Here is a 17,382-nt window from a genome sequence, read left to right as displayed (position 1 = left end):
TACTTAAAAATATGCAGAGCATATGCAACTGGGGTAGTTTTGCAGTGTGAAAGGCTATCAACACCTGCTATCCAACGTGTCTCATCTGAAAACATGTCAGACAATGCCATTAAGCTCAGGAGAGGCAAGGCCACGAAATTTGCTGTCCCATGCAACTCTTGACTTGTTTTTTGTCAAAAGCCGCCTATTGCATGATTGGAATACCAGCCAACTCAAAGCCATTACTTTTTAATTAGCAAGACATTCAACTACTGAAGTTGGAGAAATAATTCAGTAGACCCAAGTTTAAGACTGCTCAGAGTTCAACAAGAGAGAGAAAGGGATTTTTGTTTTGCATTGTTTTGCACCTGTCTGAGTCTCAAGATCCTTCCAGATGGTGTAAGTTTAAATTATAATGAACTAAGCAAGGGTCATGAAATTATATTCTTTTGTTTTCCATTGTTTCTTTCCACTTAGGAAAAAAATAGTGGGATTCTAAAAGAGAGAACTTTTTAACTTTAAAGGAGAGTAGATGCATTTTCAAAAGCCATATTGATTGCTTTTGTTGATTTTCATTCATTGGTTTTACTTTTCCAAAGGAAAAATCTGCCAAATATTCTGAACATTAAGTGAAGGCCACAGGTGACAAAGGTGCCAATTGCAGTAAAGGGTACGACGACATGAACAATGCGAGCTCTCATTTAAAAGTCTACAGATGATGAAAAAAGTTTAAAAAAAAAGCCACGGTGGTGGACACAGGGAAATAGTTTCAGAAATCCCTTGTTCAGGAAGGTTTTCCTGGAGGAAGAGAAAGGATATGCACTACTCATAGGGCACACATGGCTATGCTAGTTTGTGGTTATTGTAAGTATTGTGTGTCTTATGACAGTTACACGTAGCATATTTGCCTTCTTCAGCCAGTTGTTGACTTTTTTAAAAAACTCAGTTTTGAGTATTATGCAAGAAGATCTTTTTTTTTTCTTATTAGCCATTTGTAACTTTTCCTGGGGGTATAAGAGCAAATATACACTCACCCCCTCATAGGTCATTAATGACAGGCTAAGGAGACCATTCTAACCAAGTGGAGCTCGGTGAGCCAGTGTGTTTATTGGAGTACCTTACAGAGCAGCCACATCACAGAAAGCCCCACCTTAACATCAGTGATAACTCACAAAAGCTTGGTGTGGGGGCTCCCTGACAGCCTTGTTGGTAAGTTTCCTCTACCCAGAAATCATTCTCTTTTTATAACGATGGGGAGTGCCTGTGACTCTTCAAGTTCCTTTGAGACTTGAACCTTGCAAGTTTCCTCAGCTTCCTGGTCTAAAGAGCATCCCTCCACCTTCTGGGAAGTAGTGCTTCAACCCAGAGAAAAAAATCTCTACTCTACTAGCCTGAGAAGCAACATCACAAGTAAAAATATAATTGTTAGATGTTTGAAAGAAATAATGATAGCAAAGTACTGTTGAAAGAAAAGAATTTTTATTTTCATAAGGAAATAATAAAGTTAGAAATATTGTATATATTAATATTAATAGTAAATAGAATTAATTTTTTCTTCCTTGTAGCTTTAGGAGTAAGTTACATAGCAGAACTTTGTCATGCTACAATGAGAAAAGTTAGATTTTAAAAGTATGAAAAGCCAAAATGATGGATACCTGGAGGTGTATGAATTACCCACTCACTCTAGGGTTGATGGAACCAGAATCAAAACAAAACCATTGTGTTGCAGTCTCCTGGCAACACATGGATATGTCTTTGAAACCTAGAAGAAGACAGAAATACCAGCTCTATCATAGGTATCTTTGCCAGCCCTAGGTGCTGCAAAGGCCATGATGCTCATCCCACAACCTCTCATCTTATTCTCGTGTTTATTTAACGTGGACAGCTCCAAGCAAACAGCTAAGCAAAACTGAAAGGAAACAGCAGCTGCATTGTGTGAACTCGATTTCTCAGCATGAAGTGTTAAGAAGAAAGCACTGGATTGCTGAGAATATTGCCTTCTCAATAGTTCAAGCATTCATCATTTTAGCCGAGAGGCCAAGCCATAGGAGAAAGAGAAGATGACACAAAATGATAGATTATACTTTCCAAAATAGAGATAAGTTGGACAACTGAACATTAACCTCTTTTTTTTTTTTTTTTTTTTTTTTATGCTGATCCAGGGCACCTTTCAACTAAGTCAACATTTCTACACTTCTATGGTCCTTAGTATGAAACCAACATTTTTCTAAGCCCCTATTGTAAATTAATTCATTTAATTTCCTTAAAAACGTTATATGAGGGAAGTACCAGTATTGTATTACTCTGACTTTACAGACGAGAAAGTGAAGCCAAAAAGTTAATATACGATAAAATTATAGTGTGAATCCAGGCAGGCTGGCACCATAGCCATGATACAAACGGAAAGGGAATAGAACAAAGGAATCTTACTCTTGGACTATTTTAAAGAGATGAGGCATTATTGGAACCAATTAAAAAACATGAAGAAATGAATGTTTATTATTTTGATGAGCCAGAATAATAATTATGTCTAAGCATAAACTCTCATGAAACCCATAAAAATTGCCAAAAATATACCATATATAGTATTTGTTAGGAGACGACGAACTACCAAAAATCCAGTATAAGTACTACAAAGGAAGAAATGGCAGCAGGAGAGAGTGGGAAGTACTATAGGTTGTTAGTGCATATTATTTTTAAAAAACACAAAAAACAGTAAAGCACATCAGACTTAAAACTCGGAAGGAAATTTTTTGTTGTTTACCTTTATCAGTAGAGAGTAAAAGTAACTTGAATTTCAATGAATTGAAAACTGATAATGAAAATATGAGAAGTCCATAGAAAGAGAACCAGGCTCAAGCACACGTGCGAGAGATTGCTTCCCAAGAGAGAAAAAGGCAAATTTGAGTACTTATAGGAGTTAGACAAAATAAAATTAGATATTAAGCTAGATATTTAAAGTAAGGTAAACTACATCTTTTAAGTGAGTTCAAATGTGTGCTAGGGCAGTTACTGGTTTATCGTGGGTTTGATAGAGCTTATATGTCTCTGACTTAGCTATTTTGTAATATTATTTATGTCTTTGATGTCTGAGAAGATATTGATCTATTGGTTTATTTATGTTTTCCATAGGTATACTGTGAAGATAAAATTTCAGGATTCATAGCTATTTTGTAACACATGTGTGCATGTATGTATGTATGTATGTATGTGTGATATATGCATGTATATGTGTATGTGTGTATATTTTGGTGCAAAGGATCAAACCGTGGGCCTGGAACATGCTGGAGCAGTGCACCGAGCTACAGCCCCAGATCCACAGCACATTTTTAATGCCTTTTCTCCATGTATGTGATTAAATGGACTTAGGAAATTTCAACTTATGCTTGTAGTCATGTCTTCTCATGTCGTGGGTCTTTTCAAAAACCTAGTATTTAAGGAAAATGCCAATTCCATGATACGTCTGCTAGCTTCTGTTCTTAATTTTTATTGCTTTTCCATGTGTTTCACAAAATTTCTGGCTCTTTGAGGGGTGGGGCGCTTTTGTTAATTTCTCAAGTTGAATATTGAATTTGTTTTCATTCTTTTATGATTAATACTAAGAGCATTTAAGGCTACAATGTTTGTTTTTTCCTCTTGGATGTGTCTCATAACTAATGATACAGTTACAAAATCTAAATAGTCTACAACTGCGATTTCTATCTAGATATTTCAAGGTGTACAAATAAATTTTAGAATGGTTCAGAACTCTGCTTGCTTGTTTCTATTTAAATATGATCATCCAACTTTGTTTCAGTAGGGAAGGGGTATTTAACATGCACAAGTTTTATTTCTGGAAAATTTTCAAGATGCATGTTCTTTTCTGATTTATAATCCATTCTAAAAGTTTTTTTGAGAGTTTATAGGTTCATATGTCTGCTGGTGTCATCCTTGTTCAGGTCAGATTTAGGAAGTCATGTAAGTGAGATTTCATGGGTGTAGCCTCTGACATTTCTAGAAGACAATAATTTAATTGAACTGCTAGCTTTTTTATTGAGTTTTAAGTTTTCTTCTGCATTTTGGTTAAGTGTTTTCATTATAAATTTTCTTTATTCAAACACTTTTCCTATTTAGGGCTTTTATCTCATTCTTGACACGTTTAAAAATATTTATTTTATTAGGATATAATAAAATTCCATTTTATTTCGCCACTTTCATATAACTTTTCCCTCAGTCCTTCTCAAATTCATGGCCTCCTTTTTGTTATTATTATATGCATGCATAATTGCATGGACACACAAATGCAGCATGCTGAGTCTGTTTAGTGATACATACACTCATACACACACATACACACACATGTGTGTATGTATGATGTATGTATGTATGTATGATGTTTGGAATTGAATAGCCAATTAGGGATAGGGGTCTCACTCCTGAGGAAAACCATTTTCCCTGCCCAGCAACCATTAATTGCCTACAGGTCTTCATTTGGGGGTTTGGCCCCATGAGAGTTCTTCCTTCCAAGATAGCTATCAGCTGGGCGGTGGTGGCACATGCCTTTAATCCCAGCACTTGAGAGGCAGAGGCGGGCGGATCTCTGTGAGTTCGAGGCCAGCCTGGTCTATAAGAGCTAGTTCCAGGACAGGTTCCAAAGCTACAGAGAAACCCTGTCTCGAAAAACCAAAAAAAAAAAAAAAAAAAAAAAAAAAGCTATCATTGTTTGGGTACTCTTTAATTGGCCTTGATATTAGGATGGGTGTCTTAGTTAGGGTTTGTATTGCTCTGTGAAGACAGCATGACCACAGCAACTCTTTAAAAGGAAAACATTTGATTGGGGTGGTTTGCTTACGTTTCAGAGGTTCAGCCCATTATCATCATGGTGGGGAACATGGGAGTGTGCTGGCAGACATGATGCCTTGTCTGTAAAACTGACTAGTGGGGATGTTTTATTCTCTGATCTTTAGGCAAGTTTTATTTATTAAAATATAGATGCAACATCACTACATTCCCCTTTTTGTCTAAAATAAAAAGGCTATAACTAAAATAAGGAAAACTTTATACAATAAGCATAATGACGATATACAATATATACAGGCAATAATTCACCAAAAATATCTAGTTCATCCCTCCATACAGAATTGACTCCAAAAAGGATAAATCCTGGTCCCTTTGCCAGTGACCCCAAAGTTGCCTAAGCCACACAACTGTCACCCACATTCAGAGAGCCTAGTTTAGTCTTATGCAGATTCCCTAGCTGTCAATCTGGAGTCAGTGAGCTCCCACTTGCTTGTGGTAGCTGTCTCTGTAAGTTTCCCCATCATGATCTTGACCTCTTTGCTTATATAATCTCTCCTACCTCTTTTCAACCAGACTCCCAGGGCTTGGCCTACTGCTTAGCTGTGGATCTCTGCATCTGCTTCCATCAGTTACTGGATGAAGGTTCTATGATGACAACTAGGGTGGTCATCAATTTGATTACAGGGAAAGACCAGTTGAGGCACCCTCTCCACTATTGCTTGGCGTCTCATCTGGGGTCATCTTTGTGGGTTCTTGAGAATATCCCTAGCACCAGGTTTCTTCTTAAACCCATAATGACTCTCTTTATCAAGATACCTCTTTCCTTGCTCTCCCTCTCTGTCCCTCCCCCAACTCAACCATCCAGTTCCCTCATGTTCTCCTCCCCATCGCCCCCCCCACTCCTCCCAATTTACTCAGGAGATCTTATCTATTTCCTCTTCCCAAAGGCATTCATGCATGTCTCTCTTAGGGTCCTTCTTGTTACCTAAATTTCTCAGGTGCTGTGGATTGTAGCCTAGTTAATCATTTCAAGAAAGAACATTTCTTGAAAATTCCACTTAAGAGTGAGTACATAGCATGTCCATCTTTCTGGGTCTGGGTTACCTCACTCAGGGTGGTGGGAGGTATACATTGCTTAGCCTTGACACAGTGGGGCGGGGCTTAGTCCTGCTTCAACTTGTTATGCCAGACTTTGTTGCCTCCCCATGGGAAGATTTACCTGTATCACAGTAAAAACCCAGAGACAAATATTGGGGTTCAAGCTGAAGATCAGAAAATCAAAATAGCCATGCCACTAGAAAAGGCAGAGTAAGCCCTGAGTCTCTGTCTCCTCCTATTTTATATTCACGTTTCGTGCTTTAGTGCTGAGATTAAAGGCACGTGACTCCCTAGTACTGGGATTAAAGGTGTGAGCCACCACCACCTGGATCTCTTTCTGTATTGATCTTGTGTATCCCAGGGTGACCTTGAACTCACAGAGATCCATCTGCCTCTGTCCCCCAAATCCTGGGATTACAGATTTATGACACCACTGACTGGCCTCTAGTGGTTTAGTTTTGCCTTCTTATCTTCAGGCAAGCTTTATTTACAAAAACAAAATATCACTATACTTACCATTTCTGAGGAGTGGATGGGAGTTGGGGAGGTAGTTGGGGGTGGGGAGCTGGAGGAGGGGGGGGAGAACTGTGGTTGGTAAGTAAAATGAACTTTTAAATAAAAAAGTCTTAATCAACCAAAATCTGAATAAGGATAGCACCAATAGAGAGCCTATCATGGTAGGGGAACAGCTCATGGGAACTCAACCACAGACAAAGAACTCTAGGCAACTAAGGAAAGCTGAGAGCTGGATAGCTCTTGGGGAAGAGCTCTGAATTGTTTATCCATTACTAAGTGGTCAGTCCTGAAATGGTGTGCAAACAATTAATTTATATGAACTGAGTAGGTTTCATGTATATATTTAAGAATGTATATACATACATACATGCATACAAACATGCATGCATGCATACATGTACAACAATTAAAGCTATAGAGACTATGAATTTGAAAGAGAATAGGGGTTATATCAGAAAGGATTGAGGGAGGAAAGGGAAGAAGAAAATGATATAATTGTATTCAAAAGATTAAAACGTTCTCAGGCCAAACACAGATAATGCCAGAATCAAATTTACACCTATAGAAACAAATGTGTGATACAGAAAATGGCATAAATAAATGTAAATGCCTTTCATGATTTTTAAATTTTCTAAAACTGTTTACAGCACATCCCCCCCTCCACACACAAACATGAGCGTGCACGTACGTGCACAGAATTAAAGTTATAGAAACAAGGTAAAAGATGAAAATACAAGGTAAAAGATAAAAATGAAGGAAATAACAGTTTAATATGTATTAACCATAGCATACAAAAACACATGATGAGATGATAAATTTCAGCCTAGTCATATCAATAATTATATTATATATAAATGGTCACATCATTTAAAAGATATTAGTATTGGGTCTAAAGATATGAAAATAATAACACCAGTAAAAACAATTGACTATCATAAATTTTGAGAACTTTTATAAAGTGGACAGTTTCTTGGCTTGCTATGGTTTCCAGCCTTGGAATCTTGACCTTGCAAGTGGGAGAACCTTGGTACCAGAGGAAACAAGAAAGAAATGAACAATTTCTTAAAAGACAGTTTGAACTATTTAATGTATTTTAGTATTTATATGTGTTTATATTACTTTGAATGAAAACATAAAGACTATGGGTCAAAATACATAATTAATATTTGATTGGTAATAACTTGTTTCTTCACATCCCATTGGGGAATTGTGCTGAGAGACAGGAGTCTCCTGATGTGCATAAGGGAAATTCCCTGCACAATTTAGGAAAATGGGTATTTGTACACAGCCACTTCTGAGAGAGAACAGAGTTCTCCTATTATTCAAAATCCTGTAGAAATTAAAGTACTAACTTCACCACTTCACAAATCATTGTTTTTTGAAAAATAAATAAATTGTATCTGGAAAGAGGGAACTTTCTTTTTTTTTCTATTATTTGCATGTGTGTGTGTGTATGTTTGTGCGTGTGCACATGTGTGTAGGTGTGATGGGGTGATGCACATGCCACAGTGTTGTAAAGAGGGAACTTTCTACTCCCAGGTTTGTTAAATCATTTTATACTCTGAGCAGGACAAACGACTCCAGTCTAAACTAACTTTGCAAGCTGAATTCAATAATCCAGGATTCTTCAAAGTTTGTTGAGAAAATTGTAATCATGAAGACCTGAAAGTATTCATTTCCTGACACCACAGCACCCAGAACAGGGAAGAATGCCAAAAGCATTGGGCTAAGTGAACACAATGTGGTCTCACTTTAGCAACACCCGAGAAAATGACAGGGAGGCACAGAAAGCTGGGTCTCCAGTAAGTGAGGTATTAGGAGTAGCTGAGTAACCAAGAAGGGTGCTAGTTTAACAACTTTGCCTACTTGCTAAGGTTCACAAAGCCGTGCTGAAAGAAGGTAAGTTTTATTATAAATAAACAAGGCCCAACTGCAACAAAGAATCCAGAAAGCAAGTAGTATTTGTGTTGATTTAAACGGTGTTTATTTAATCTTTGATAATTTCATACACAACATTTTGATTGTATTGTTACCCCACCTCGGCTCCTCTCAGACCATCTCAGACCCTACCCATCCAATTTCATCTTCTCTCTCTCTCTTCAAAGCAAAACGTGCAGTCTGATTTGTGTCGCCAACAACTCCTATGCTAGAGTGCACTTTATATACCAGTGCTACTTCACTAACGGTAACTGATTTTCCCTCTCCCAGTGCTACTTCACTGATTTTCCCTCTCCCTGGCACACATTTTAAAAGACAAACAAACCAAAATTCAGTTTTACTTTAGAACTATGAGAATGCATCTTAGTTAGAAATAAGGGTAAAGATACTTTAGCTGGTTTTTTTCCCCTGAATTTTACAACCTTAATTAGCCCTTTAAATGAAAAGAAGCTTTAGAGTAAGCAGAAGACAATGAATTAAAATATTCTAATTAAATTAGAGAATTTAATTAAAATAAATTTACATTAAGTTATTAATTAAAAATCTTCATTCTAAAAAACTGAGTTTTATTAAAAGCAGGACACGGGGTTGGAGGGAGCCAACACAATATGACCAAATTTTCAGACATTTAACATAGAGCTCAAACGCTGGGCTGAAACTTTCATGTAAATATTGTGTATATGCAGCTCATGGAAGCCCATGGGAGGGGATGGGGAAGAGTTTGGGGGAAGGAGCAGGAAGTAAATATGATTAAGATGCATTGTATAAAATTTTCTAAGAAATAATAAAATACTATACATTCAAAATATGCCTATTTTTACATTGTATTATGAGTGTTTTGCTAGCATGTATATATGTGTAGTATGTGCATGCCTGGTGGCTACTGAGCCCACAAGAGAACACTGTAACTGGAGTTTTGAAAGACTGTGAGCCACTGTCTGTGTTCTGGAACTCTAGACTAGGTCCTCTGCAAGAGAAGCAAGTGTTCCTCATTATTGAGTCATTCTCTCCAGCCTCTGGCTGATACTTTAAAAAGCTGTTTTGTTTCTTTGTTCATTCAATTTTTTTAGTTTAAGATTTTTTTATTTCTTTGGAGCATTTCATGCATACGTACTGTGTTTACATCATTTCCACCATCTGGCCTCCCCTGTCCAGGTCCTCCATGCCCACCTCCCATTTATGACCTCTTCTCCCACTAGGCAATTTTATTAGCCAAGTAGAGAAGAGAAAAAAGGTTTAAGAAATTATGATGATTGTATGATGTTCATTCACTTCACGCTCCAAAGAAAGTCCAGCTTGGGATCAGCCATGAAGGTAAAAGGTTAGAACTAGACTCAGCACCAGGCCTTGAGGTACACACGTGTCATGCTAGTGTTCAGCATCACCTATGTGGTTTCAGAGCTACATAGACCTTATCCTAATTATAGAAATGTAAGGAAACGAGGAAAAGGAGATCTCAAGAGGCCCCTGGTGAGCAGGACTGCATTTGATAACTGTGTTCACCTGCGCTTTTCTGACTCAGAAGACACTTAAATCCAGGGAAAAATGAGGGATCGCACAAGTCACTGCAGATGGGGTGACTCCACTTCCTATTGCAGGGGATCACTGACAGTTCCTCAAGTCTTCCAGAGTAAGCTTTGCAGCATGGTCTAGAAATTTTCCACCAACAGTACCCCTCAGGCCCAGAAACTCCCTTAGGAACACCAACCCAGGGTTTCCTGGATTATAAACTTTGAAAGCAATCTTCTAGCCTTGTTTTATAAACTTTGTCCCTTCTTCCAATCATATCACCGCTCAGATGTCCCCCCTCTCAATCTGTAGGCTGGGCATGTGCTCTTCCTTACAGGTCTCCAGGATGTTTTCATATGGCCGTGTGTTCCTGTCAGGTGTCCGCATACCCCATGAGCTACTCTGAGCACTTATTCCGCCTCCCACAGGGTGGATGCAAACCATAGCTGTTGGGTGATGGAGGCAAAGAGGCAACAAGCAAAGTCTTTGCAGTTCCCCTGTGCTCACTGGTACCACTGTAAGGCCTTCTGCCAGAACGAAGGCGTTAATAACATTGGTATTTTGTCGCCACACTTACACGAATGTCCTAAAACACCGCATGTGAAAGGACATTTTAAAAAGTGTCATTTTCAGTCAACACTGTTAAAGAACAGTGCGAGCATCAGTGCTCCTTGTTGGAGAGTTGATGTGCTCAGCTGAGGGCAGGAGCTGGCTTGCCCCCTCTCCTGGATTATTAGTATAATGGGGGGGGGGGGATGTGCTGTAAAACTCTCCAGTTTCCTCACACAGTGTTGGTCTGACTCCAAACCCTCAAAGGTTGGAAATACTTTCTCTTAAAGAGAGTTTCTTTGTTTCCAAAGACGCAGCATAGGCAACGGTGCCTAGAGCAAGCATCTGCTGGTCCCAAAAATGTCATTTAGAAGGGAGCCGGCAATAAGTGTTCTGCAGCTCTGGTATAAAATTAAGGAAGATGAAGCCTCGGGTCTCCCAGAGTGGAGAAGCCATGCTTTAGAAATTTAAAAATAGTCTTGTTTATTATTTTCAATAACTCTTACGAATCCTGTGTGGTCACCCTTTCCGAGGATTAGTATGTGTGTACTGTTGGAAATGTTTAAACATCTTTTCCTAAATGTAATGTGTCCTTTTCTCTGTACATTCCATTTTCCTCAATTTGATATTTTATCATTTGTAGTCTCAATACTTAATCAACTTCTTATATATACCACGATATTCCTTCTTATGTCTTTGCTTTATTTTGATAGCTCAAGTACTCATAGCTGTTATTTTCAGTTGCATCTGACAAATTCAAGTAGGATTCACAGTAACAAAATATGTTTTAGGTATTGGAAATGCAGGCAACATAAAGCCATTCAAATATATTTGTAAAAAGTTAAAGAATGTTTCTCATTATATATATATTATATATATATATTCTCATTATATATATATATAATATATATATATATATACATATATATGATCATGATGTTTGATGACATATACAGTGAGTAATAACTAGAATGAAATTGTAAATACATACAGAATAATGATATAGAATTTTTGACACATAAGATAAGCTAGTATTTTTCAGCCTTTATTAGTCACCCACTCTCAGTATTGACATCTTCTTTTCATCCTATGGTATACAAACTCCTAAATTTCCTTTTTGGAAAGATTATAGAAGAAATAATACCTATCATGTTTATTATATATTTTTAGACTAACACATTTCCTTATTAAATCCTTATTTCAGATACATTATATATGGTGTATAATGAACAGTTTAAGTGTAATGGAAAGCAGAATTTTGCCAGGTCACATTTTTTCCCATTGACTGGTAGAAACAAAAGAGATTTTTCTCATGTATTGATATAGTTGAGAATTTCATATTTAGTTTAAAGCTTTATTGTAAGTTCTTTTATATGTCATTAACAGAGATCAAGAAAGGTATTATTTCTTCCATGACAAAAGGAAGATTTGTACTTCATTTTTACATAACAGAATACTCAGACTGGATGTTTCTTCATTTTTTTTGTTTTTTGTTTTTTTATTTTATTTTTTTTATTTTTTATTTTTTATTTTTTTATTAAAAATTTCCATCTCCTCCCCTCCTCCTCCCCCTTCCCTCCCCTCCCTTCCACCCATACCCCCACTCCGCCCCTCTTGAAGCCAAAGAGCCATCAGGGTTCCCTTCACTATGTTAAGTCCAAGGTCCTCCCAACTCCCCCTAAGTCCAGGAAGGTGAGCAACCAAACTGACAAGGCTCACAGTGAGCCCGTCCATGCTGTAGAGTTCATGCTCATTGCCATTGTCCTTGAGCAAAAGGAGGGAGATCATGAGCAAGGAAGTCAGGACCGTGAGGAGTGTGTTTACCCATTGACACGGTGAGACAGATCTAACGGGAGACCACCAAGTCCAGTTGGAATGGGACTGATGGAACAGGGGACCAAACCGGACTCTCTGAATGTTTCTTCATCTTATACAAGTATTTTGCTAGTCTGAATTTTCAGATAAATAACACTATGTATTTATTGACAATGACCACTTCTTTTCAGCTTTTTAATACTTGCTCCAATGTAAAATTTATGAATATCTGCATCAGGCTTGGGATGTAAACTTAAAAGTGTACACAAAGTGGGCGAGAAATTTTACTATCATACTAGAATTACTTTAAGTGTTTATTACCAAAAGAAGTTAGTTTTGCTTTTGCTTTAAGTTTGTATAAATCAAAAGAAAAGAGGAAATCTGACAAATAAGGTGAGATACTTCAACAGGTGTGCTCTTCTGGGAAATCTTCCAGAGAAAGGAAAGAATAAAAGATGCCAAGAAAGAGAATGAGGAAGAGTGGGTTATAGGATCATAGGAAAGTTAAATCAAGATGCAGAAGAACGGCCATAAGTGATCAAAGCTGAGAAGAAAAAAGCCTGGAAAAGGAGCTATCCCATGGTGCGCTGAAGAGCTCATGGTGTGGTGAAGGCCAGGGCAGGTGCTTGACGGTCCACCCCTTGGCAACAGGGTTACCGCTGTTTCACCTCTTCCATCACAGGATCAGTGTATGCTTTGCTGTCCCTAGAAATTAAAAAGCTAGTGAAATAAGAGGGGCCTCTCCCCAGAGAGAAAAATGCTGGAGGCCAGAGAAATTAAAGAGAGGAAGGTGCCTGCGACATTGGGCTTCCATGAGGCACCACGTACCTGCAGATGAGTTTAACAGTTGGGCTCCTTAGAACGCGGACCTTGTATTTATAGGGATGCAGCTGGAGGCACAAATGCCTGGGGATCGAGAGGGTTTTAGGAATGGGAACGACACTGACAATAAGTTGGCTGGAAACCACACTTATCTTTTAGTTAATCTAACTGTCATGGATGAACCCTATTGGAAGGAAAATGGCAGAATCAACTGATGAGAAGAAAACTTGGGGAAGACCATAAGCTGTCAGCGTTCCATGGCGCAAGCCTTCCACCCCACTTCTCTCTCCAATGTCCAAAAGCCACTTTGTGGTAATTCAGCATGCCAGAAGTCTTCAGGTCCACTTGAGTTTTCCTATCCTTAATAGCCAGGAATGAACTATTAGGATCATAACTAAAATTAATATGTAGTATGGATAAGCAAGACTCTGGGGGAGTCATTATCTGTCTTCCAGATGCTGGGCTAAGGGAAGTACAGGAGTAAGTGCGCATCTTAAAATATTCATATTCTCTTGGCTCCAGTCCAGATCCTGACTAATAATTTTGAAATGCTGAGGACAGAAGTTAAACAGGCAAGTAGATCCTTGTCCACTGGGGAGCCCTTGATCAGTGCGCCGTAGACCAGCAGTGAGAAAAGCTAGGAATCTTGAAGCCAGGCCAAGAAAATAAAGCCCAGTGGATCTGAGCTTATTACAGGTACTAATGGAGGGTGAGTATAGCAACAGCAAAGGCCAGAGTATAAGAAGCACGGGTTGACTGAGATGCCCAACAACTGTGAGAATGCAAGGTGCACAAACTTAAGGTCATCACTGTTAATGGTACATCAGCCATGAAGACCAAGAGACATGACCAGAAGCCCCAAGAGTAACTCTACTGCTCCCATATAAGTGCTGAGAAAATAACGATGGGAATAAAGGTGGAGACAGAAAAATAACGGGTCAAGAGTCAACAATTTGGAGTCAACTGCTGCAATGTTCAGGCATTTGGGAAGGCAATCCATAAGACAACTAACATTCTATTTGCTTGAATCTTCAAGTCTTTTCTTAAGCCTTCTCTAAGTATCATCCATTGAGGCTTGTATATTAAATGTTCCTGCTTTGTTAAAGACTTCGTCCCCAGCTGGCAGTAATATTGGCAAGTAGTGGAAAGTTCATAAAATGGGGACTAGTTGAAATGAGGCCACTGAGAATGTGCTTCTGAGGCTCTATGCTGCCACTGGTTCCCATGCCTCTCCCTGTATATTTCCACCATTAAGTGTGCAACTGGCCCCTGGTACACACTTCTGCTGCAAGGTACTACCTCTAGGAATGGTAAAGCCAAATGACCCTGGGCTGAACTCTGGAAACTATAACCTAAAATAAGCCTTCCTTAAATGGTCGCCTCCTAAGTACTTTGTCATAGAAATAGAAATCTAGCTGGCACATCAATTGTAGTATAATTTCCCAAAGGACACTTGGTTTCTCACTTTAAAATGAACATAGTTGAATACATGTCCTTGTGGTATGATAGAGCATCCTTTCAGAATATACCCAAAAGTGGTATTGCTGGGTATTAAGGTAGTTTGTTTCCTAATTTTCTGAGAAATCGCCATACTGGTTTCGAAAGTGGCTGTACAAGTTTGCACTCCCACCAGCAAAGGAGGAGTGATCTTCTTACCCCACAACCTCTCCAGCATAAGCTGTCATCATTGCTTTTTATCTTGGCCATTCTGACAGGTGTAAGATGGAATCTCAGAGTTGTTTTGATTTGTATTTCTCTGAAAGCTAAGAATGTTGAGCATTTCCTTAAGTGTCTTTCAGCCATTTTAGATTCATCTGTTGAGAGTTCTCTATTAAGGTCTGTACCCCATTTTTATTGGACTATTTGTTCTTTTGATGTCAATTTTCTTGAGTTCTTTGTATATTTTTGAAGTAGGTCCTCTGTCTGATGTGGGGTTGGTGAAGATCTTTTCCCATTCTGTAGGCCGCCATTTTGTCTTGTTGACTGTGTCCTTTCCTTTAAGGAAGCTTCTCGGTTTCAGGAGATCCCATTTATTAACTGTTTCTTTCAGTGTCTGTGCTACCGGGGTTATATTTAGGAAGTGGTCTCTTGTGCCAATGTGTTCAAGTATACTTCCCACTTTCTTTTCTATGAGGTTCAGTGTGGTTGATTTTATGTTGAGGTGTTTGATCAATTTGGACTTGAGTTTTGTGCATGGTGATAGATATGGATCTATTTTCATTCTTTTGCATGCTGATATCCAGTTATGCCAGCACCATTGTTGAATTCACTTTTTTTTCATTTTATACTTTTAGCTTCTTTGTGCAAATTCAGGTGTTCATAGGTATGTAGATTGATATCCAGGTCTTAAATTTTATTCCATTGGTCCTCCTGTAATGTAGCAGTATACAAAATTAACTCAAAAATATCAGTAGCCCTCCTTTATACAAATGATAAATGAACTGAGAAAGAAATCAGAGACGCATTACCCTTTACAATAGCCACAAGAAACATGAAATATCTTGGGGTAACTTTAACCAAACAAGTGACAGAACTGTATGACAATAACTTTAAATCTTGGGAGAAAAAAAATTGAAGAAGACACCAGAAAATATATAGATCTCCCAGGCTCTTTGGTAGGTAGAACTAACATAGTAAAGAGGGCAATCTTACCAAAAAAAATATACATTTTCAATACAATGGCCATCAAAACCCCAGCAAAATTCTTCACAGAGTCAAACAAACAATACGTAACTTCATATGGAAAAATGAGCAACCCAAGATAACCTAAACAATAAAGCAACAATCCCATACAATAAAGGAACTTCTGGAGGCATCACAATCCCTGACTTCAAGCTCTACTATAGAGCTACAGTAAAGAAAACAGCTTGGTTATTTTTGATTATTATTAATGTTTTTAAATACTCTAAAATCAAATTATATTTTAAACATCATAAAAGAGCAAATAATACCAGAAAATACCCAAAATAATATGAAAAAAATAAAAAACAGAAAAATAAATTATTTGAATGTTCTAGAATCTTTACCTTTTTCATTTACCCTCTGTATATGTGAGATTAATTTTAGAAAGTAATATTGTGTTGAGAATACTGCCCAGAAGCTACTTTCCATTGTATGTATCTTGTGCATGTGGTTGTGCAGACATAAACACTCCTCCAGTTTTCAGAGTTCATGGCATCCCATGCAGTGCTAACCATGCCTATCAACCTGTGTTGTTTAATTTTCTAATTCTGTCATTATGTAAAAAAGGGACCACCCACTAAACTACGTTTTTCACATATCCCTGTGATGACAAATTAATGTAAAATGGCCTAAACCAAATTTCCCACCAAAACCATAAATGACTTACAATTCATAAATAAAATATCAAACTAGTCATTTTCATGCAGGAAAGGCAGTGAGCGTGTTCTACTTAATTCTCTGCGCTGTGATAAAACTTTCTGAACTAAAACAGCTTGGGGGAGGGAAGAGGACTTTACAGCTTCCACTTCCAAGTCAGAGTCTGTCATTGATGTAAGTCAGGGCAGGAACCAAAGCAAAAACAATGGAGAACCATGGTTTACTACCTTGCTCCCCTGCCTCAGGCTCAGCTAGCTTTCTTATAAACCCGCCCCCCTCCACACACACACACACACACACACACACACACACACACACACACACACTACAGTACTCTGGCCCCTCCCAAACCAATCATCAATGAAGCACATAAAAGGTGACAGGCCAGTCTGCTCTGGGCAACCTCTTAAATGAGGATCCCCTTTCCCAGGTGACTCTAGGTTGTGTCAAGTTGACAATAAAAGCTTGGTGCATTGTGTGCCTTTTGAGTCTTTTGAGAAATTGGTCAACTTTATTTCGGAATCTAAGTTCTTTCTTCTACTTAGCCTGAGTAGAAACTTACTGATTTGATTGCCCTGTTTAAAGAGTCAGCCCTTTCTTATTATGGTTTCAGCGATTTTCTTTTTAACTGATTCATTGTTTATAATTTCATTGATTTCCACTTGTTTGTTCCTTTTCGTGTGTTTGCTTTGAAATGCAATTACTCTGTTGCTTTGTTTGCTAAGGTTGGACCTTAGCTTTTCTGAGCTGGTCACCCCTCCTCCAAGTTCCAACTATCCCTGTCAAGCTCTGTTTTGATTCCTTTACTGAGGTAGGTCTGTACCCTGACTTGGGTATTCTCAATGGACCGCACTATGCCAAAGCCAGAGTGTTCCTTACACTGACTGGGCATCAGCCCCCTCTGCAAGGGATTAACTCACTCTCTTCCTCTAGGTCTGCTCCCTCTCTGCCAGTGTCACCAGTGGCTTTGGACTTAATTATCCAACGAAAGGAAAGAAACTGGGAAATAGCAAAGTCAGGAGAGAGAATGAGAGGAAA

Source organism: Arvicola amphibius, chromosome 14 (assembly GCF_903992535.2).
Source record: "Arvicola amphibius chromosome 14, mArvAmp1.2, whole genome shotgun sequence".
NCBI classification, from domain to species: domain Eukaryota; kingdom Metazoa; phylum Chordata; class Mammalia; order Rodentia; family Cricetidae; genus Arvicola; species Arvicola amphibius.
This window is presented reverse-complemented; position numbering follows the sequence as displayed.